Source organism: Cupressus sempervirens, chromosome 5, assembly GCF_028749045.1.
Source record: "Cupressus sempervirens isolate cs-2001-9-10 chromosome 5, ASM2874904v1, whole genome shotgun sequence".
Taxonomy (NCBI): domain Eukaryota; kingdom Viridiplantae; phylum Streptophyta; class Pinopsida; order Cupressales; family Cupressaceae; genus Cupressus; species Cupressus sempervirens.
The window spans coordinates 833,671,339-833,694,399 of record NC_143122.1 but is presented as its reverse complement, the minus strand read 5'-3'; the positions used below and the strand labels follow the sequence as shown (position 1 = coordinate 833,694,399).

Genomic DNA, 23,061 nt, shown 5'->3' with positions numbered 1-23,061 from the left:
ATAATATTTTGTTCCAATTACTAGAACATATTTTTGAACCTGGGGTGTCTGATGCAAGAGCATCCTAGGCTTTCCTGCAATCCTATATGGTTGGAGGGATTTTGGTTGAGTGTTGAGGAGCATCAAGCTTTGATTTTGGAGGATATATGTTTTTATAGTTAGAGATGTGTTGGAGACACATTAGAGAACCTTTCCTCATGACTTCATAGAGATTGGATGGATTTAGGTGAAGTTTGCACTATTTGAACCTTACGACTAGAACTGCATTTGTTTTCTAGTTTCTTGGTGCTTGTTACAGAGTGTGTAACTAATTTTCCTTAATGAATGAGAAGCTACTAAATTTATAGGTTGAATAGGGCTTTGATTAATTCCTTGTGTCAAGAGTTCAAGTCATAATTTATTATAGGTTGAGATATATGGCAATTCTCTCAAATTATCAATTTCTGGTAGTTTTGCATGATAGTCTACTATGTGTGAATTTTATGATGGATTCACACTTTTCCTTGGGTAATAGGACTTTTTGAATTTAGGAGGTTGTAGAGGAACTATACTTATACCTACAATTTGAAGCACGAGTTCTAATTCAATTGGAGCTAAGAGATATCACAATTTTACTCGAATATCAATTTTTGGGCATTTAATTGTAGTTGCAGGCTGACTTGTGGCATTTAATTTATGTATTTGTATTTAATCTATGTTCTAGGGAAACTTGTGGATTTTATTGGTATAAGTAGGGGTTGTGGAGAAGTATTTTTCCATTATTCATCCATTATGGAGAAGAGGAAGTGGTAGAGGAGTGAATTTGGAGACGAGCTAGTAGTTGCGGCTTGGAAAACAAGGACATTGCTTGGTAGGCTTACAAGCACAAGTTGAGATCTTCCTTGGAGATTTCTACCAGAGTGTGGATCTAGACTAGGTAGTGTTTTTTTTGGATTTTGAGGGATCTTGCATAATTATTACTTGCTTTTTATTTGGCCATAACTGGGAAGGCCTTACAGCCTGACATATTGCATGTAATCAGTTATATTTTATAAATCAAGTATTGTAATTTGGTATCATATCTTGCATTGTTGTTGCTCCTTGTTGTTGTGTTTCTATTGTGTGGCTATATAGCTAGGGGCTAGGACATCTCCTTTAGGGATTCTCCTACCTTGCATTGCATCAAAAGGAACACTAACCTGTAATGGATGCTAAAACCTTTAATCTTCCTCTTGAACACTAGCCATGAGTTTCCATGATACCCAACACAGGACAAAAATGAGCCCTAAAATTAGCTTTGAATTTCCATTATACCAACATGGGAATGAAATAAAATTCCTTTTGCATGATATGATATGACTGTAAGCCTGATTTTCCCTTGTTATGACCCAAGCTGGTGAAAATTTTGACCAACTTGGGAAAACTTAAGTTGGTCAAAATTTTGACCAAAGCAGGCATACAATTTTGATTTTCAATTAATGCGGGAATGAAAACAAAGAAAAAGAAGGATTCATAGCTTTGGTCAAAAATTTTGGTAGAAAAACAAGTGCAAATGTACTAGTGAAAGGTACATAAAAGATTACCAATCATAAGCCATAAGTTTAATATCAACTCACAGATCGATACAAACAATCTTGACATATTTAAATAATTGTAGGTCAAACACCACAAAGCTATGCACTACCATGGCTATAAATTTCACATAAAAAAGTCAGACAAAAAGAAGAAAATGTGTGATTCTAGGATAAGTGCAGTCTTCACAATCACCAATATTTCATCGAGAACCAACATATATCCCCAACAATCTAAAAATTTATACTATGACATTTTGGATGATATGCTTGAGTGCAACTTTATTTCATTCAAAATAGTTCTATTTATCATAAATGGTATAGGTTATGGTTGAATCAAAATGATCCTGATAAGACTATTATTGAACATGATAGTGGATTTGCAATGATTAATACATGGTCATTAGAGCCGGTTAGAGATAAGCCCTATGTTCTTCCAAGCCAATGTGAGAGAGTGTTTTACTTTGGAATTCCACACAAACCAGGTTGGTCATTTGTTGTTAGACATGATCCAAGAGGAAGGCTAGTACAGTATAATATGATAGAACAAGAAGATATTGAAGAAGTAGAAGATGAAGTAAATGATTATCACGAATGACTATTACTCAATGATAATGAAGAAGAAGAAGAAGATGGTGATGATTTTGGTCATGTTGATGATAATGGTGATGATCATGATCATGATCATGCTGATGAAGATGAGATGATCATGGAAATGATGATCATGATGATGATGGTGATGAAGAAGACAATGATGATGGTGATAAAGATGGTGGTGGTGATGATGATGATCAAAGTGACAAGTACAATGATGGTGATGATGATGATGAAATGGATGAAGATGATGATCAAAGAAATGTCTGTCTAGGTATGATCAATGTCGACTATGATGGGGTCATGTTCAACTATTTTTTCTTGCAAAACTATATGTGCAGATAAAGACATTAAGTACAACATGTCAAATATTTTTTTAGATATACGCATTAGTTACACCAAATTTTTGGCAAACTTAAGATAAATGATTTTAATATACAATCTACTTTACTATTAATATTTTTTTTGATAAGTCTATTACTTTCATTTACTTATTGATTTCTAAGAATTACTAATCTTTTTCACAGAGCGACATGGATAGACCACCACGTTGCACAAGTGGCTATGCACCATCTCACACACCTTCAATGGAGGTAAACCTTAATTATTGTAATTGTTCAAATTGTATAGAAATAAATGTCATATTATTATGTTCTTTTCATTATGGATTTAGAGTTATTTTGATGGAATTTTACTGATATTGAATTTTGCAAATATACACATTAGTTATGCCAAAATTTTCTTTCAAAACCATATGTGTAGATACAAACATAAAGTACAACATGTCAAATACTTTCATTTCACTGTTGATTTCTAATAATTACTAATATTTTTCATAGTGCAACATGGGTAGAGCACCACACATGGGTGAAGATGCATCATCTCACATACCTTCAGCGGATGTAAACATTAATTATTGTAATTTTAATTTTTATATAGAAACAAATGTCATATTATTAAGTTCTTTTCATTATGGTTTTGGAGTTATTGTGATGAAATTTTGCTGATTTTGAATTTTGTAAATATACACATTAGTTATAGAAAAAAATTCTTTCAAAACCATATGTGTAGATACAATCATTAAGTACAACATGTCAAATACTTTCCTTTCAGTACCAATTTCTATGAATAAGTAGTCTTTTTCATAAGACAACATGTGTAGACCACCACACACAAGTGGGGATGCATCATCTCACACACCTTTAGCAGAGGTAAACATTAATTATTGTAATTTTTTTTGTTATATAGAAACAAATGTTGTATTCTTATGTTCTTTTCTTTATGGCTTTGGAGTTGTTTTGATAAAATTTTACTGATATTGATGTCATAAATGATAGGAGAAAGCTAGAATGATAGCAAATCAAATGCGATCTAGAATATGGGCATCATTTCTACATGACATCGCCCATAGTGCTAATCCTATTTTTATGGACCAAAAGCTAAAACAAAGATACACTAGTGAAATTGATATCATTATCATCAAGTGTGACACAAGCAAGGAGCAAGAGGCACTAAAAAAGAATTGGACTGTAGGGTCCAATCTTTGAAGGTAAGCAGTAATTAATCTAAAGCAATACTAGAAGTTCAATAAATGTTAATATTCTATAATACCTTATGGATCGTAATCTAAATTATTATGTGTTCTTGTACAAAAATATGTGATAGTTGTGACATCTTGTGGTGAACATGGTGAGGGTTGTAACACACAACTTTCGTGTAAGAAAAACTTTCTTTGTTTGTTTTCATCAACATTATAACACTTTACTTTTTTTTGGATGCTTCTAGCTAGTATCTCATTTAATATATCCATTACAAATGTCTTTGTTAACAATATTGTATTCTTTAGCTCATGATGAAGTGCAGATGCCTCCTTTGGTCGATGATCCAATATTTCCTTGTGCATTTTCAGCAACAAGGAGTATACATCCTCATCTATGCCCACTATAACCAACAAAGCTTTTCTTTGCTATATTTTGTAATGTGTTAATCATGCATTATTTTTTTGTTGGGTGGATTTTGTGCTCATGTACCTATTTTGTGCACTAATAGATAGATCTTCAGTTGATAGAGCAACAAAGACCAATACTACTAAAGTTGATCCATTTCCTAGAGCAATCTATGTGAGTAGTATTGGTTCATTTGTAGGGACATTGTTGCTAAACAAGAAACCTATGTTTCCATTAGAATTACAAAAGTTTCTAGGTGCTTTAAAATTGTTATTATTTAAAGTGTAAATTTAGTTTTCTTATACATAACTTGTTTTGGACTGATAATCCTTTTATGTTTTTGTAGGTAATAATGTTTACTTTGATCATCTTTTTTATATGACATTGAGGTTATTTGGACCCACCATACATAAAAGTTACGTAGTTTCATATCATTGCTACGTAATTTTTCTTTTCTTCCATTTATTATAATATATTAAAGTTATTTATCTAACAAATTTTTATTTTTTTTTAAATGTGGAATTTACGAGCTTCTGAACTAAAGCATCAGCTGACTACATGTTTTAAGGACATATTTGGAAAAAACATTTTTGACACCGCCTTACTTCTCAAAAGAGAATCGAGGCATATAAAGACTATGAGGGATCAATATAAAAGGGGTCTTAAGGAGAACCAAAAGTATTATAATCGTCCTATGATTCCACTGATGGAGTGGAATGAAATAATAGAAGATGCAAAGGAGAAAAGCCTATGTGAAAATAGAGTAAATGAAATAGTGCAGGGCAAAGGAAGGTATGTCATGATAGTATTAAGTACATTGTAATGATGCACTAATTAGTGATCTTTGTAAATATATAATCTAACATTTTTGAAACTATTCATAAACTGAAGGATACATCTATGGCTACAAAGGCTAGACTAGAAAAGGTTGGTCTACACGAACTTGGATCTAGTGGCTATATGAATCTTCAGTCTCAACTTGTAAGTAGCAGCAATGGAATTTCATTTTTTTTTTTTGTATAATGTTGCAAACAATTTTCTTTAATGAAATCATACATGGAAACCTGACGATATTAAGAAAAAAATACAAGGCGCAAAATTCAATCTGGACCTCATAGATGAAGATACAAAAATTGCCTTGAAGGAAGGCTATAAAGTCGTAGCTACATGCCTACACCAAGAATCTGAAAGCCTTGCCCAATAATCTAGTGCACCAAATGAGATACATGGAAATTGGTTAGATGAAAACTAAATGAAATTGAATAGTTGAAAGATTCTTTTTTGGTGTTATTTTTGAACATAAATTGACTACATAACAATGCACATAACATTTTATTGCAGCCTTCATATCTTATCATAGAACCTACTCATGATGAAGGCCATGATGTGCATTATAGTGGTGGAGGTATTAATTTGCTATTGGAAATTAATTATGCAATTATGAATACAATTTAACATCTTCAATTGAAATTTGACGTGTATCCTTTTTTTGAATATTTTAGAACATGTTGAACATCATGGTGAGGGAGTAGAGCATGTTCCAAGTGTTTAGCATGTTGAGATGATTGCAAATCAAAATGTTAATGTACATGATGTGGCATTTTCAGGCAAGAAAAATTCATGTTATCTTGTACTATTACTTAATTATAGACTTGTAATAGTCAAAGAAAAAGAAATAGAGTGTGCCAATTTAACCCATTTACTTGTTCTTGCAATAGAGCCCCCTTTAGTGCAGCAACCTCCTACTCCTCCAAAGAGGAGGAGCCATCGTAATTTGACATTACATGTGCCAGAAGAGGAGGAGAATGAGGAAGATGTTGATGCTCCTATTAGCCTTTTCCTTAACAGAGCTAAGAAAAACAAAAAGAATAAATGATGTTTTAAAAATGCTCTTTGATAAACCTTGTTGGATAATGAAAGAACATTGTTTTAAGTAATTATCTATGAATGTTGTGTATTAATATTAATTTTTATTTTATGTTAATGGATATTGTTATGTGTTAATGAAGTTTTGATTAGTACTGTGTATTAATGAGTTTTATATCATATTAATGAATGTTATGTGATTGTATTGATTGAATGTTATAGTTCATAAATGCATGATTAAATGAATGAAGTATGTAATTAGACAATAATGGGTAATTTTGACTGATGTTAGGGGGAAGGTGGTGAGGCCAGATGAGCTTCCACCTTCATGTGGTTGGCCTTGTTAAGTAGAGAATATTATAGTATTCTCAAAATCAAGTGAAGCTCAAACTACCATACCAAGGAATTGCAAAACCCCAATCCATCTACCTCTCATCTTCTCATCCCAACAAGTTATCTCTTCAGCCACTTTCTTTGCATTGAAATTATCTTTCTAGATTTGATTGTGTATGTGATTTTTAGCATCAACATTTCGGATCACACTCTGTGATCCGTCATCAGGATGAGAGAATGCCAAAATAGAATGGTAACAATGCAGATTTAGCCTTACTGAAGAAGCATAAAGAAGGGAAAGGGTGAGTACACAAACTGAGGAAGAGGGATAAAAAGTCAAACAATAGAAGGGGATTAAAAAATTTAAAAAAAACATAAGGAAAAAACAACAAGGGACTAAGTTGAGAAAACAAAGCTAGCTAACCTAAACACAAAGGAAAAAAGAAAGAATATATTTTGTGTGTGGAAGTTATGCATAGCATACAACTTGTGTGTGTGTGTGTGTGTGTGTACACTAAGATATAATATAAATATAGTATAATATTAAAACTTAAATCTTGTATATAAATATTTGCTATTATACTATGTATATATATTAAATCTTAGTGTCTATACTCATTATATATATATATATATATGTATATATATATATATATATGTATATATATATATATATATGTATATATATATATATGTATATATATATATATATATGTATATATATATATGTATATATATATGTATATGTATATGTATATGTATATGTATATGTATATGTATATGTATATGTATAATGAGTATGTCTACTATGCTTTAATATATATAGTTGTTGTTCCTATCCTATCCTTTTTTTTTTTTTAAATGTGTTTATTTCTCTCCTACCATAACTCCTATATGACAATAGATGGTGTTGTAGTCCACAAGCCACCATACAAATAGTCCTTAATTTCAATATATGTTTGTCTCTAGTCTTAGCTATTTTGTAATTAGATAATTATAGCCCTCCTTAGTATTATAGTTTGTAGTAGTCATTTGATAGTTTCTCTAAACAACCTCGACCCCATAAGAAATCACAAACCATAGTTAATGAGGACAATTGGAGCAACCTTCATTATTACATTCAAACCAAGGTAACCCATTTACTTTGTTTTTGTATACCACGGAAAGACTTGTAATCTTATCTTCATATTCCAACTTTATTAGATTGATTTCTCCTCTTTCACTTTTGGTGCTCAGAATTGGTATTGCTATTAAAGATGATAGGAGATAAAGTAGCATGTGAGTATGCGATGTTTAAAGGTAGCCTTCATTTGATATCATTACTAGAGTATATTTATTTTCTTTTGACATTGAGTTTGTTAAGGTAAGTGCATCCATTGGAATAAAGGCTCACAGAAGCAAGTCAGAATGCCATCTCCTATATGATTGCATAAATGAAGTAGTATTGGAAATATTAGGATCATTCCTTAATTATCATTCTTGGGTGAGACCAACAAAAATAAATATTAAGCCTATGGCTACTGGTGAGTAGCTATTGAAAGAAACATGGAGAAGAATTAGTTATCACTTTATCCATAGGCAAAAATTTTCCACACTTTAGAAAACCTTCTAACAAATGATTTGTCTAGAGAAACTCTATGGATGGATTTGAAAGGATACATTGAGCTCACAAGACATGAAATAGATTGAGCAATATTTAATAACTTGATTGAAGGTATTCTTTGTGATATTGTATCATAAAGAATACATAGTAGTTGTTACTTATTATGTCTATATTGTTTGATCTTGATTGCTTCTCTAATAGTCAACTCAAGTGGATGAATGATTTTAATGTGAAAGTAAAATAAAAATCAGTACACACAAGAACTATTCAACCTTGTAGCTTGAAAAGATACCTAGTTTTGTCATTTGTTTTCTTTTTATGTTTATGCAATTGAGGTATTATGGCTCTTAAAGTGTCAATAGTTGTGCTTGAATAAACTAGAAATTTTTTCTTATATTCAATTGAGGTATTATGGCTTTTAAAGCTTCAACTTGGTGGGGAAAACATGAGAAATAATTTTTTTTTTCAGCCTTTGGGATTCCAAGATACTCATAAAAGTATGTCATTTTTTTGTATTTTAGATTTGTACATTGTGTCTATTGATGGGCTTCATAGTTGAATTACTTTTGATTTGATCTCTATTTGCAAACTATATTTTATTAAATATAAAACGTATTTATTTGACCTCCTTCATACTTGAGTTTCTTTTGATTTGGATTTTGTACATAGCTTTTCTTTCATCAAATATTCAATGCACTTTTATGTTAGCTTTTTCAAGAACTAAAATCCTCTTTTACTAATTGGAGATACTGAGAACCTTTATTAGTCAAACACATCTTATCCAATTCCATACAAGATTTTCCCAAGAAGAATAGCTATTGCAGCTCTTTGATTACAAGTTAAACATTATAGATCAGGAATAATATTATGATTGTATGGACTAAAGGCAAGTCTAAAAATTGTGACATAGTTAAGTTTGTAAGCATTTGAGCTCTATAGAAAACAATGACTTTATCAATATATTTATACACCAATACAATCCATTCCTTGGCTCTTGTATAATACCAAGTTTCATAGCCTCATTTAGTCATAAATCAGTAATAATTAAATTACACTCAATTTATAGAGCGTCTTGAATATATCTTGATTTTAGACCTGACATTTAATATTCAAGAGAGTTTTACATACATTTATCATTCTACATAATTTAAATATACAATCAACATTGGTTGATTGAAGGAACTCATTATCATTTTGTAAGTATATAAGTATTGACAGGGAATCCAACTCGTCCATGATACCAAAAATGTTAACATTACAAAGCCAATCCCTCCATTAAGATATTGTGATCTCTCTAAACTAGTTTAATTGTAAGTTGAGAGAGATAGTGCAAGTATAAGAAATTGAAGTAATATCTAGATATCCATAACTAGGGACATTACAAAAATTCATCAGTGACTAGAATTATTTAAAGGAAATGTCATGAGATCCATCAGCAAAATATTTAATGAAGTAGAGATCTATGAGAAAGGAGGCAAGTTTTATGCATGCCTTGGGTATAGCCCAAGGAAAAGGAGATATTGTTTCTAAGATATCTTTCATCTAGAGAAAGATGTTGATATAATATAAAGGCACTTTAATGATGTCAATGAGTTTGATGGAAGACACTCAAATTTAGATTTGTTTTCAATAGTATATAAACAAGGTATAAAAAGAAGAATTAGTAATCACATTATTCAATTATGTTGCACAAAGACGATGATAAATATTGTTGTCAATTTAGTGGAAAACTTGTACTTTATAACATTACCATTACCCAAACACATGCTCCACCATTTGCAGCCATATGCATCTATTCACTTCTAGGATTGAGGGAAAATCAAAATGTTGTTGTTATTGTAGAGTCCCCTATCATGGTATGATGTTTTTGGCCTCTATGTTGCTGATTTTTGCAAGGGATTTACAATATTGTACCATTTTAATTCTTCTGATATTCTGGATGTTAAATTTTAGACTGTTATTGTGAGTCATGTTCAGCTACTATTTGCAGATTTGTAGAAATCTTTAGTGCAACATACTGCCTATAAAAGGTTTCAACCATTAGAGCAGCAAAAAATAAATTTTAACTACTTCTTTTTGTTTTGACTTTTACTTAGAGTAGATTTAGATTGTTGCAGCTACATTGGTAGGATCCATTAGAGCTCGAGTAATCATCATCACACTCAATTTTATGTCAAATAGGTGTAGATAAATATCATGGAAAATCCATACATCATCCATAGGTCTTGTGAGAATTTTTGAATAGTTTTAGTTATCTTAAAAAGGTTATGGAGAATTGGTTGCCTTTTGTTTGATACAAATTAGATATGGAAAAGTAAAAAATCTAGGCAACGTGAAGATGTCAATCTAATTCAAGACATCGGCATGATGGCATTCCAACATTAAGATCTGCATCATGATCTTTGGCTAGATATGCATCTTCTAACAACTACAAGATCTAGGTTCCATAGAAATTGTTACATCGTGACCCATCACATTGGCATTGTGAGACTTGCATGTCTAGGCTTTCAATTGTTGAGGAAAAAAAAATTCTAAAAGAGGTGAAACTCTCATGTCTTTATTTTTAGAATTAAACAATAATAAAATTGGGATGAATCACTTAATAAGAAAAGAAGTCCTAGGTAATTAGAAATAGATTTAAAAATAATTTTAATTTTAAAATTAGTTATAAACACTTGGAGAAAAATTAAATAAATAAATAAATGGAAGGTCTAGGGAAAATGCAAGCATAAAAAGGAGGCAAGAGAACAAAACCAAGAATTTCACTCACCTTTCAATTTAGAGTTTCAATGTATTCAAAGACAAGAACCCTTGGTGTCCCAGTAATCGAAGGTCAAAACTCCTTCTATCTTTATTACCAAGTTTGAAGATGAAAAACCCCTTTTTCATTGAAGCAGGTCCATTTTGGGAATCGATATAGAGTATGTTTGGATTTGCAAGTGCCCACCAGCATATCCTTCCCAGTACCTTATTTTTGTGTTTTTAGCATATCCTTCCTATAGTATCTCGACCCCATGAGCAATATAGAACCTCTAGAACTCAATTTATTAATACCTTCATCATAACTAATTGAAGAATAAAAAGTTGTAGGATCTAAAGGTATTGTTATTTTATGAGCTCTTTGCTTCTTAATTTCTTGTAAGAGCTTATTGTCTTCTATGGATCTTTTTCCTTGGAGCCTATGCAATATACATACTTGGTTATATGCTTCTAGCAAAGCAAAGTAGCTTGGCATCCAAATTTAGAAACTTCCTTTGTAGCTCAAAGGTCTTCAACAATAAATAAGCCAATATAAAAAGATTAAATCTGATGCCCTTTTGGATACAAAACTATTTCTCTTGTATCATCCATTAGAATGTCAAGACCAAAGAGGATAACATGAAATTTCTTTGCTCAAATGGAGAAAGAATAAAGCATGCCTATTAAAGGTAGATGTTGATTGTAAATATTGAAATCTAAAACCTAGTACTAGAAATATTGGACAAACAAAGGAATGAACATCAATGATACAAAGTACGGGAAAAGAGTTGGCAATGCAGTTGAATCAAATATAAAAATGTTAATATATCAGGGATTGGCTTATTATCCTGCTTTTAATGATATCAAATAGAAAATGTTATGGGTTAGCCTAAAGAAAGAACAATATGTTTGCCACCTTAGTAATGAACAAACTAAAACTAGAATAAGTGATGTGCATCTAGGTTCTTCATATTGCCTAGCTAGAGCCATCAATTTAAAACTTTGAAGTTTGATGCAATGACTAACCTCTTCAAAAAGAAACTCTTCTACATGAAAGCAAGGAGGAAATATCACTAGAAACACTCCTTCCATAATACCATCTAAATATTGTTGCACCTAGTTTTTAGATCCAGTAGTAGAGATATTTTAAAATTAATAGTCATGTCTTTTCTTAATTAAAATAATACTAGTAATTTAGGAAAACTTTATTTTGATCATGTCTTACCAATTTAATTATTCTTAGTGGATCATACCTATACATTTTTTATAACATCTTGATTTGTATTTCAATATTCTCTTACTATCATTTATACCAAATCTTGATCCATTTAATAATTATTTTTTATACCTTAAATTATATGTGTATATTTATGTCATTAATTCTTCTACATGGCTCTAAGAGGTTGATAAATTTATTTGTTCTCATCAAACTCTAACTCCTAATGACGTCTGCATATGAAGTTGATATTTCTTGTGACAAACAACATCATATTGTGTCCTTATATCATTGCGCCCACTCTATTCAATTTTATGTTTTTAACTAAACTAGATGTTGTCCTAAATCTTACATGGCTCCATGTATATCATTGTTGCTTGTCTTTATTATTGTCATAGTGTATAAATCTATTTGCCTCTATGAGCATTCACTACGGATGTATTCCCAAATCAACATCTTCCAAACTCTATATTTATTTTATCACAGTATATGATGAGTCATCTTACACATGCCAACGACATCACTTTAGAAGAAATATGTATCAATTTATTAAAAGAACCATTACTTGGCATTCATTGGGGGATTTAGCAACTATATATTTTTAAAAACAACTTAGTTTGGTTGATATCTCAACCATCTCTTAAAAAATCTCGACCTACAATTGGTGGAAATTTCAACCTATTGTTCAAATTTTTCTATAAAGAAGTGATTGAAATTTTGACCAATTCTTGACCAAATATTGGTCAAAATTTTGAGCATTCTTGAAAGCTTTCCACCAAGAATTGGTCAAAATTTTGACCAAAAATGACAAATCAAAGTTAGCAGAGACAAAAAAATTTCGATGAATGTATTTATCAAAATTTTAACCAACCTTCAAGTTGGTTAAAATTTGGAGAAGAAAAATTCAAATGAACTACTTGGTCAAAATTTTGACCAACTTAGGTCAAAATTTTGAACAAAATTCATTGAAAATTGAGTTCAAATTTACTAGTGATAGGGCTATCAAAGTATACATGCTTTCATTTTATCTCCCCTTGTTCCACATAATGACATGAATCAATAATAGTCTTCTCTCCACTAGATCTTCTAGCATTGTGGAGATTGATAATTTTTTATAGAACAAATATGAGAGTAGAGGAGGCAAGTGATGACCATCAACTTTTGATATGATAAACATGTGTTAATATTGCTTCTATTCATACTCTTATCATAGACATATGAATATATCACTCACTATGCATATAGAATAAGAAATGTCATTAACAAGAAAATAATACATTTAAAAAAATTAAAATTGAAACTATGACTAAAAATCATTCACATAAGTTAGAATAGCTCATATTACCTTTAAAGATGAGACCAAATACAAGTTAATACAGTAACAATCTCAACTTATGCTTGGAGAAGTCATGGTGCTGCATATTTTTTCCATTTCATGACATTTACTAAAGATATTTTTGAATTTTTCACACTTATTAATTTAACTTTGGAGAAATTAGTTTTGTTGAATTTTTATTTTTTCTTATAGTCATGTTTCTTTCCTTTAAAATTCCTCTTCTTACCTTGATGATTAGGAGCAAAGAAAAGAGTTTGATTTTTCCCTCTTGATTTGATACAATACTTCTTGATTTTAATTGTTAATCCAAAGGATTTACCCTGGACTAATACAATTATTAGAGGGTAAGAATATGGCTTGGTCTGATAAAAACTTACAACTCCATTTGTAGATTATAAATCTCTCTTTCAGTCCACCATTCTGCTTGGCTTCCACACATTTTAGCACTGATATCTTGTTCACCCTTCAATCATCCATACCCTTAAGCCTTCCTACTTAACTTGCCAATGTAGATTCTTCACTTAGGTCAGTTGATAAAGAAAAACCCTAGACTCCTTTTCTTCCTTGAGTTCTCACACATTACAAGACTTGTTTTTGACCAACCATCCTTATAAATAGAGAATTGAGATATTTTGTCATTCATTTTCTATCATCTAATTTAGGCTTAGGATGGATTTGGTATAATTCAACGAATCTACCCCTCATTCCATATGACTTCTAGAAATGTCTCCTTCAACGTTCTTTGAATTTTCCTCAAAATGGTTTACCATGAATTTTGTGCCACCATCTCATTAATCTTATCTTCCACCTGGTTCACACAATCCAAGAAAATAAGCTTGTTAGCTAAGATCCATCAAATTAACAATCTTTCTAATAATGCTAACACTTAGTATTAACTAGCTTTTGATGCTCAGCACACACTACATTTCTCAGCATGCTCTCAAAAATCACTCGGGACGAACTTAAGTTTACTCATGGTTAGCATCAACTAAACTTTTCTCGCTATCCATTGTTTCTCTCAGCATACACTAAAATGAACTTTTACTCATCTCCAATTGATTTTCTACTTGGTTTGCACTGACTTTGTTTGGAACCTACTATCCATTCTATCAAACTTCACAGACAAACATTGTTTAACTTATTCTTCTAAACTTTCTTAGTGTAACCAACCTTTGCAACCTTAAGTATATTGTCAATGCACTATGATATCACTGTCTTAGCTGATTTCTATACTCCTTTTTATATCATAACTAAACCTTTCCTCTAGGTGCTATTGTTACATCTTTGGATCAAATCCTCTTCATTAATCAAATAGGTAATAGTACTTAAATCATATAAGCAATTGTCTTACCACCAAAATAGTAGGTTTGAAATCAATGACAAAATGATGATTGAAACACATTTATCATACTTATATCAATCTAGTTTCAACAATCTCCTTCTTCAACACATCAAACCCACGTCTCATGGAGCATATTGTAAATGACATGCCTGTGGTTTCATAAATTAATCAACTATGTAAAATAATAGCCAGTGACATTTGAACTATTTGACAAAATGCCTCAAGTAGATATTATTGAATGAGATACAGTTGCCAATTGAATCAAGTGATAATTGTGGTAGCATAGACCAAGCATGAGAGTTGTTTGATAGAATGTCACAAGGGAAGGTCATATAATGCATTGATTCATTCCACTAGACTTATGTGGTTAGAAAATTTATAAAATTTAGAGCAACTGTAATTTGCAAGGAGTCACCAGTGTTGTTCAACAATGCTTAGGTGGTTAAACAAGCTTGAATGTTCTATTAGTAAAGTTTTCTTCTTACCGTAGGGGGAGTGAATGAAAAATGTGGAAGCATAGGGTAGTCTTGATTTTCTTAACAAATTAATTCAAATTTATCATCAGAAGTATTCAGAGTTACACTGCTTGAGAGCAATTGGAGATATATAGAGGTAGATGTACAAGAGAATTTCTACCAATCACTATTGTTCAGATTGATAGTTGTGAAGGTTTGAGTTTGGGAAAATGCAATAAAGAATTTAAATCAAAATCACTCTAACCAAAATATAATATATATTCAGCCACAAATAAATCACTTCATTCAAATAAATTAAAATTGAATTATAAATATTTAATTCATTTCAATTAAATTAACGAGAGCTTTGTAGAGCTAGAGTCCCACTTTATGAAAGAATAAATAAGTATAATAAATCAAGTTGTAAATGATTTCAAACATTTTTTTAATAGAGATTTGTGAATTTAATTATAAATGCATCTTTAGTAGAAAAATAGAATAAAATTAATCTTTATCACTATGATATTTCTAGGTATTACTATGTTTTGTATTTTGTATGCATCTAGTTTAAATTTTTACAAAATAACTTAGGCTTAAATTAAGAAAGGAAAAATAGAAAATATATATTTAAGTTAAATTATTAGTTGATAATCTATTGTGAAAATCATAGGGTTATCAAAGTATACAAGCTTTTCTCTTATCTCCCCTTGTTCCAGTCAACGAGACGAATCAATAATAGTCTTCTCTCAACTAAATCTTCTAGCATTGTGGAGACTAATCTTTTTTGATAGAAAAAATAGAGGAGTAGAGGAGGTAGGCAATGACCATCGACTATTGATATGAGAAACATTTGTTAATGTTGCTTCTAATCATACTCTTATCATAAACATATAAATATGTCACTAACTATGCATATAGATTTAGAAATGTCATTAATAAGAAAATAATACATTTAAAAAAATTGAAATTGAAGCTATGACTGCAAAGCATTCAAATAAGTCAAAGAAGCTCATATTACCTTTAAATATGAGACCAAATACAAGTTAACGCAATAGCAATCTCAACTTATGCTTGGGGAAGTTCCAGTGTTGCATCCTTCTTTAAGTATTTGGATGAGAAAACTACTAGCTCTTTCCCTGTGGAACATATTCAAAGGCTATGTTCAATCTTTCCTTTAAAAATAATAATAAATAAGCACATATACAATGTGGTAAAAATTTTTTAGCTTAAATCTAAGAAAAAGCATAGAGACTAAAGAAGCTTTCCTCATTTCAAGGAGAATATGAAGGTAGGAGATAAAGATAGAGTTTTACTTTGACCTCTTCCACAATAATAAAGTATATATCTATTGTCTTCAATTTTCTACCCAATTTTATGTATTTCTATGTAAGAATCAATTGTGTGTGCAAATTTTTCAAATGGACATTTGTTGAATAGGTTGTTTGTAAGATTAATATCACATATTATATTTTCTACTACATTTTATATTTTATATTAAATTTATGGCCAATATAGGGATACCAGAGATGTCTCCCAAAAATGTTATATGCACTACTACTTGGCTAACAATTTTGTTTTTCCAAAAAAATCATGTACAGTTGCATAGATGCTTCATTCTTATTCTTATCATACAAAACTTCTATTTGATAAAGTATTTTCAATTTTTATATTTTATATTTGACATCTATAGAAAAGGATAAGTGATTACACTTCTTTAAAAAAATTTTAATGGTCTTCAAGTAATTCTAAGAAGATGCCTATAATATCTAATGGTTGTGATCACAGTTTAAGTATAAGTTCTATACATAACATCTTAAGTTTTAAAATCTTTGAGGAGGAATAAAACGTTAAATTGGTTCTCATTATTAATTTGATATAGACATTTGTTTCATTATTTCATTTTTAACTTATAAAATAATTTCCAACAATAATTTATTCCCTGAGTCGAATCAATTCCCTAATGTCATCTCCTATATGTCTAGGAGGTCTGTCAAGTGGGGGTCTTCTCTGGTGTATTGACTCACCTTCATACTCATCCTGCCCCTCTAACTGTCTCGGTGGGGGACTCCTAGTCCTCTCTTTGCCTCTAGGCCCACCTCCTTCGGGCCCCTTTGCTTCCACTATAGGAATTTGCTGGCCTGGATGAACCACAATTACTACTCTCTGTTGAACTACACCGATCAATGTCTGAAGTGCATCCAAAATGTCCTGATTTAGGTTAGGTTGTGGTGGAGGTGGAAGTGGTGGTGGTGGAGGTGGTCCATCCTCCTGTCCCACTCTACCACCTCTCACCCTACGACCTCTGCCTCGTCGGTTGCTACGAGTAACAGGAGGGATCCTACCCAATTAAATGTTCCGTTTTAAGTTTTCAGAAACGTAAGGGTTTAAGGTTCCTAGTGTTGAAACACGAGCTCTAATACAAAAATGTCATGCCCAAACTACGAGGGCAAAAACACACAATTTTTTTTAATAATTAGAATGCTCTAAGTTTGATATGGTTGTGATGACAGTTTATGTATAGGTTCTATACATAACATCTTAAGTTTTAAAATCTTTGAGGAGGAATAAAACGTTAAATTGACTCTCATTATTAATTTGATATAGACATTTGTTTGATTATTTCATTTCTAACTTATAAAATAATTTGCAACAATGATTTATTCAATGTTTATAAAACATTCAAATTTAAGATACAATTATAAAAAAATAATTAAGTACACAAGACTAAATTTAAAAGTTATTTTAAATAACTAACTACTAACCTTTATCTTTAAACAACATAATAATTTTAGACTTTAATCTAAACAACAACTTCTTTTAACTCTATCATTTATTAGAAACAAAACGTATTAGCATTATCTACTAATCAAATATTTTCTACATCTTAATAGTTTCAAACAGAAACTTTTATTAATCTAAAAATACTAAAAAACAATATCAACCTTCCATTTAAAATAAAAATAAAATATGATCCCTTAATATAAACATATACATCTTAATACTAAAACGTATTAAATACAAAAAAAACTATTTAAAACATACTTAACTAAATTAATTTACTCCTTAACTAGTACTATTTAATAATCTAATACTAACTCAAATTTAAAACTTTGTATAAATTAACACATACTAAGACTAATGTTTAACACATCTAAAACTAACTACATACACAAAACTATCTAACTTTGAAACTTTAATTAAGATATAAACTACCCTAAAAAATATTTTAATAAATTAAAATGATACTAACTACAATTTTAAAACAATTATAATTGCTAACATTTAAAAATATACTAATTAACTTACCTAACATAAAACTTTAAAAGAAAACTTTATGTATCATACTTACTAAACAAAAATTAAAAATATATAAATTAAATTAATAATAATAATAATAATAATTAACTAATATTGAAACACATACTAATTAATAACTAACTTAAACTAAAACTAAATTGTAAAATATGAACTTAACAATTACTAGAATTCTAAACTAACAATTTATGCATACTAATACACAAACTTTATATCAAAACAAAACAAAATACTACTTTATTTCTATTTTTAAAAAAAGTATCAATAAAGTTCTCTTACAGTACCTTAACTAAATTTTAAAACAACTAAAACTTTCTAACTTTAAAAACTTTACACAATAATACTAACAACTAACCTATTACTTTATTTCTAATCCTCCCCTCATGCTACCCAAGTAAAGAAAACACAGCCCAAAACAAATATTAATGATGTACGCAGGGAGGTAAAAAGTGTAAACCAAAAAGTTTTTAAAAACTTTTAAAAAGAAATCTGCAATTTATTAATTCATACAAGCTCATTTGAAGAGCCATTGTCATGTCACGTGGGTCTTCAGGACTGCAGAATTTATGTGGATGCAGTGGGTGATGTCATCCAAAGCATGTTTTTTTTTACTTTGTAAAACAAACAACTTTTTAATACATGATCCAAAACTAACGTCAAGTTGGAGGTTAAATGCAAAGAGTTTATTTGGTAGGAAAGATATTTAGGATAGTATAATATGTTTAAAAGTTTTTTTTTTTTTTGAATTGTTGTATTTATTTATAATTTGAATAATTAAATTATATTATTCAATCAAGATATTAAAAGGGAATCTTTTAAAGATTCTCTATTACTAAGAGGGGAAGTAAATTTGTTCTCCATACTCTTGAAACAATTTTTTTTGTCTTTATTTTTTTAAGGATAAATTTTGAAGTTGATTTATTAACCAAGAGGGGATTTTTTTTTTTTTTTTTTAGTAAATCTAATAGGACTTCTTGCAACTAAATAAACCAAGAGATTTAATTATCCATTGAAACCACAATGCAAGAATTGTTTTCATTCCAATAATCACGAAAACTAAATCTTCATTCATAATATAATTATTTTTGCTTTCAACATATAAGGAAACTTGAAATTTTGCCTAATTGAATCAATATCGTTTTCATCCTATTTTTGATGTGCATCCATATTAACAAAAAATTATAATTAAATCTCATGAGAAACAACAATACTCAATCACCATTTATTGGCAAACCTGATTCAAAGGCTTAGTCGGGAAAGAACCAGGAAGAAAACTTGGCTTTGTTGCCATTACAACAAAGTTTGCAATGCAAATTGCATAGGATATCAATCCCAAAATTCAACAATTTAATATAATTTTCTTCATGACCCTCATCAAGGGTTCTTATATCAATTTCTGCAACACATTTCTAAGAACCGTAGAGAGAACAAAATCTGATCAGGTGTCAACAAGCATGACCAAGAGACAATTCAAACATGCATATTCATCCAAGGTTTTCACAATAGGATTCACAATGCATCAAAACTAGGGAAAGGTGGATTTTTTCAACAAGAGATGTCAAACACAACACCAAACCAGGTGCCCAATTGGGGCTATAAATCAAAACTTTCATTCTTCCATTCTTACATGCCAAAACTCATAAGTGGTTTTTGCTGACAGGTAGGGGCCCATAACACCCTACCCTCTCTCCCTCTTCTTGTCCTAAGAAGAGACTCTACACTATTGGAGTCTAACTAAAAGGACCTTTCTCGAAATTGGCCACTTCTGCCCTCTCCAAGGGTGAGTAATGCCAAAAAACCCATACAAGAAAACTTTGAAATTCAAACAAAAACATGAAAGAAAAGCATTCAAGAACATGGTTTTCAATCCTTCCCAACATACCCAACATACATACATACAAGCATCCAAACAACAACAAAAATAGCATATGCATGAAACAAGCATGAATAATCTAACAAGGGAGATGAAGAACTCCTACCTTCACAAAGAGGTAATGGTAAATGAACAAATTTGAGTAGAGCTTTTCCTTCCTTCCTTGCCTTCAACCTTTCAAGACTCCTCTCTAAAGTAGAGATTGGGTAACAACCTCCACTAGTCCAAGAAGGGCCTCTAAATAAGCCTCAAACTCAACCACCAAAGGGATCAATAACTACTCCCATCCACCTACAAATCTAGAATCTCCTAACTCAACTCACACTATGGTTAAACACTAAATGGAGGTGAGGTAAGGCAACTCATGGTAACCACTTGCAATTTTCGTACAAAGGTAAAATGAGACTTTTTGAGTGGCCTCAAAAGTCAATAAAAGGGGCTTAGGGGTTGGAAAAGACCCCCAACCCATACCCATACCCTTTGGGTATAAATATTTCATGTTTAAAAGTCTCAGGAATAGGTTTAGAGCCAAACAAAAGCTAGGAATTAAATAGAACCAACTATCGACTCTAAAAAGTAGATTAAGCACTAATTTGGATTAAGGGTGACTAAACTTGATTAAGAACCTAATTAGAAAAAGATACTAACTTAATCTGACTTAGGTCCATGGGTTACACAGCTAACCCTAACTAGCATGCTAAAGAGCACAAATAATTCACGAGTGTCAAGTGACACTAAAAGAACATAGTTACGAACATTAACATTCACTGAACACAGAAACAAAATACATACATCTCACAGTTAAAATACTAGAATTACGAACAAGAAGGTTTCCAAAATTAGCACATAGAGATCAGTTCTGTTCTTCCGTAAGGTTTCTCGACTAAAATATCTGCACGCTCATTGCACACATCAGTAGTCCCATAAAATCACATGTATATATATATATACGTATCAGAAATTCTCATAAATTGAAACATACATTAATAAGGGTTTCTTCATCCTACTTAATTCTTAACCATTTAAAAACTCTTAAATCAAAGTATCAATCCTACATTTACTGATTTCATCAACATACATATACATGAAACATTAAATGACAACATCAAATATATCTTAAAGTAACATCACAAAACATGAAATAATATAGTATGTTCAAAGCATTAGATAATGTCTCGACATCTCGAGTCGTGAGTATCAAAATGATAAAGTAACAACTAAGGCTATGAAGGGTCGGGGCGAGGCCTCACATCCTCCTCCACTAGCCATGAACTTCCTCCTAGAGTTCATTAAAAGACACGGGTATTGAGATCACATCCATGTGGCATCCTCCCAAGAATTCGTGACCTCATCGTAACATTCCCACTAGACCCTAACTTAGTCCAGCTCTTGACCTCGAGGAGCTAGGGTCTGTCGAGAAATAAATATGGATCATCTCTAGCACTAACTGGTTGACCAAATCCACCTGTAGCCTCAATAACTATAGCCTGATGCTCAATCTAGCAGTTTTCAACCACTGCGAAAACTATGTGGGACCTACCCATGTCTCCAACTGTCGGCTCTGAAAAAGCCCCTCGCTGACCACTGGATGACTGTCCCTATGAACACTCTCTAGCTATGTGACCCATGCCACCACAAGTGTAGCATGGTCCTCGGGTATAAGATTGTGTATCCTGTGCTCTAGACTATTGTGGGCCTGCTGACCTACTAGACCCACTGTATCTACCCATGGAAGACTATTCAGTCTGCACTGACTGTGATTGTGGGGTATGTACTTTTTGATCCTACTGTAACTGCCACTGCTTGGGCTTGTAGCCCTGGTAACCCTATGAGAGTTCCTACTACTGTTGAGACTGTTGGCCCTTAGAGGACCCTAGTGTATAGTTCTTATTCCCTTTCCAAGGGGGTTTCTGTCGAGTAGATTTTTGATTCTAAGACCGATCCCATGATTCCTGTCTACCCCGAGTATCCTCTGCCACTAGTGCTATCTCCACTACCTGTCTAAAGGTGGTAGGGAAGGCCATCCGAACTGGACCCTGAAGTGAGAAATTCAAACCGATGATAAAATGATGTACCTGTATTTTCTCATCCTTCATGTATTCCACATAAGGAAGGAGCTCGAGAAACTTGCTCTCATGCTGAGCCATTGTAAGAACTCTCTAATAAAGAGAATGGAACTCCTCTATCTATTTCTATCAGAAATGCTCTAAAAAGTATCTCTCTTAGAATCTTTCTAGAAAAGACTCCCATGTGAGGGTGTCCATTCTCACTCCACCTGTGATCTCCTCCTGATGCCACCAATTGGAGGCATCCCCTCTCAACTGATGAACTGCTAGGCATGCCTTTAGATTACTTCCATAGGGTCATAATCCAAGGCACCACTGTAGGCTCTACAACCATGTCTCTGCTATTGTACCCTTAGTGGAACTCATAAATAATGGTGGCCCAAGTCAAATCAATTCTTTGATGTCATCTCCTATATGTCTAGGAGGTCTATCAAGTGGGGGTCTTCTCTGGTGTATTGACTCACCTTCATGCTCATCCTGCCCCTCTAACTATCTCAGTGGGGGACTCCTAGTTCTCTCTCTACCTCTAGGCCCACCTCCTCCAGGCCCCTCTACTTCCAATACAAGAATCTGCTGACCCAACGCCTTTTTGAGGCATGATACATGAAACACATTGTGCACTCGACTATCTATGGGAAGCTCCAACTCATAAGCCACCTCACCAACTCGTTTGATGATCTTGAATGGTCCATAATAGTGTGGCTTGAGTTTCTCTGTACCACTCTTCTTGAGAGTGGACTGCTTATATGGTTGCAACATGAGGTAAACCATATCATTTACCTCAAAACTACGCTCAATCCTCTTCTTTCTTGCATACTATTTTTTCT

The 23,061-nt window shown here is 31.7% G+C and overlaps 1 pseudogene; it reads left to right on the top strand.

Annotated features, from left to right (window-relative positions):
• LOC149558469 (aldehyde dehydrogenase family 2 member B4, mitochondrial-like) overlaps positions 1 to 22,035 on the top strand; it is a 47,950-nt pseudogene extending 25,915 nt beyond the window's left edge.
• Positions 22,036 to 23,061: the final 1,026 nt, after the last annotated feature.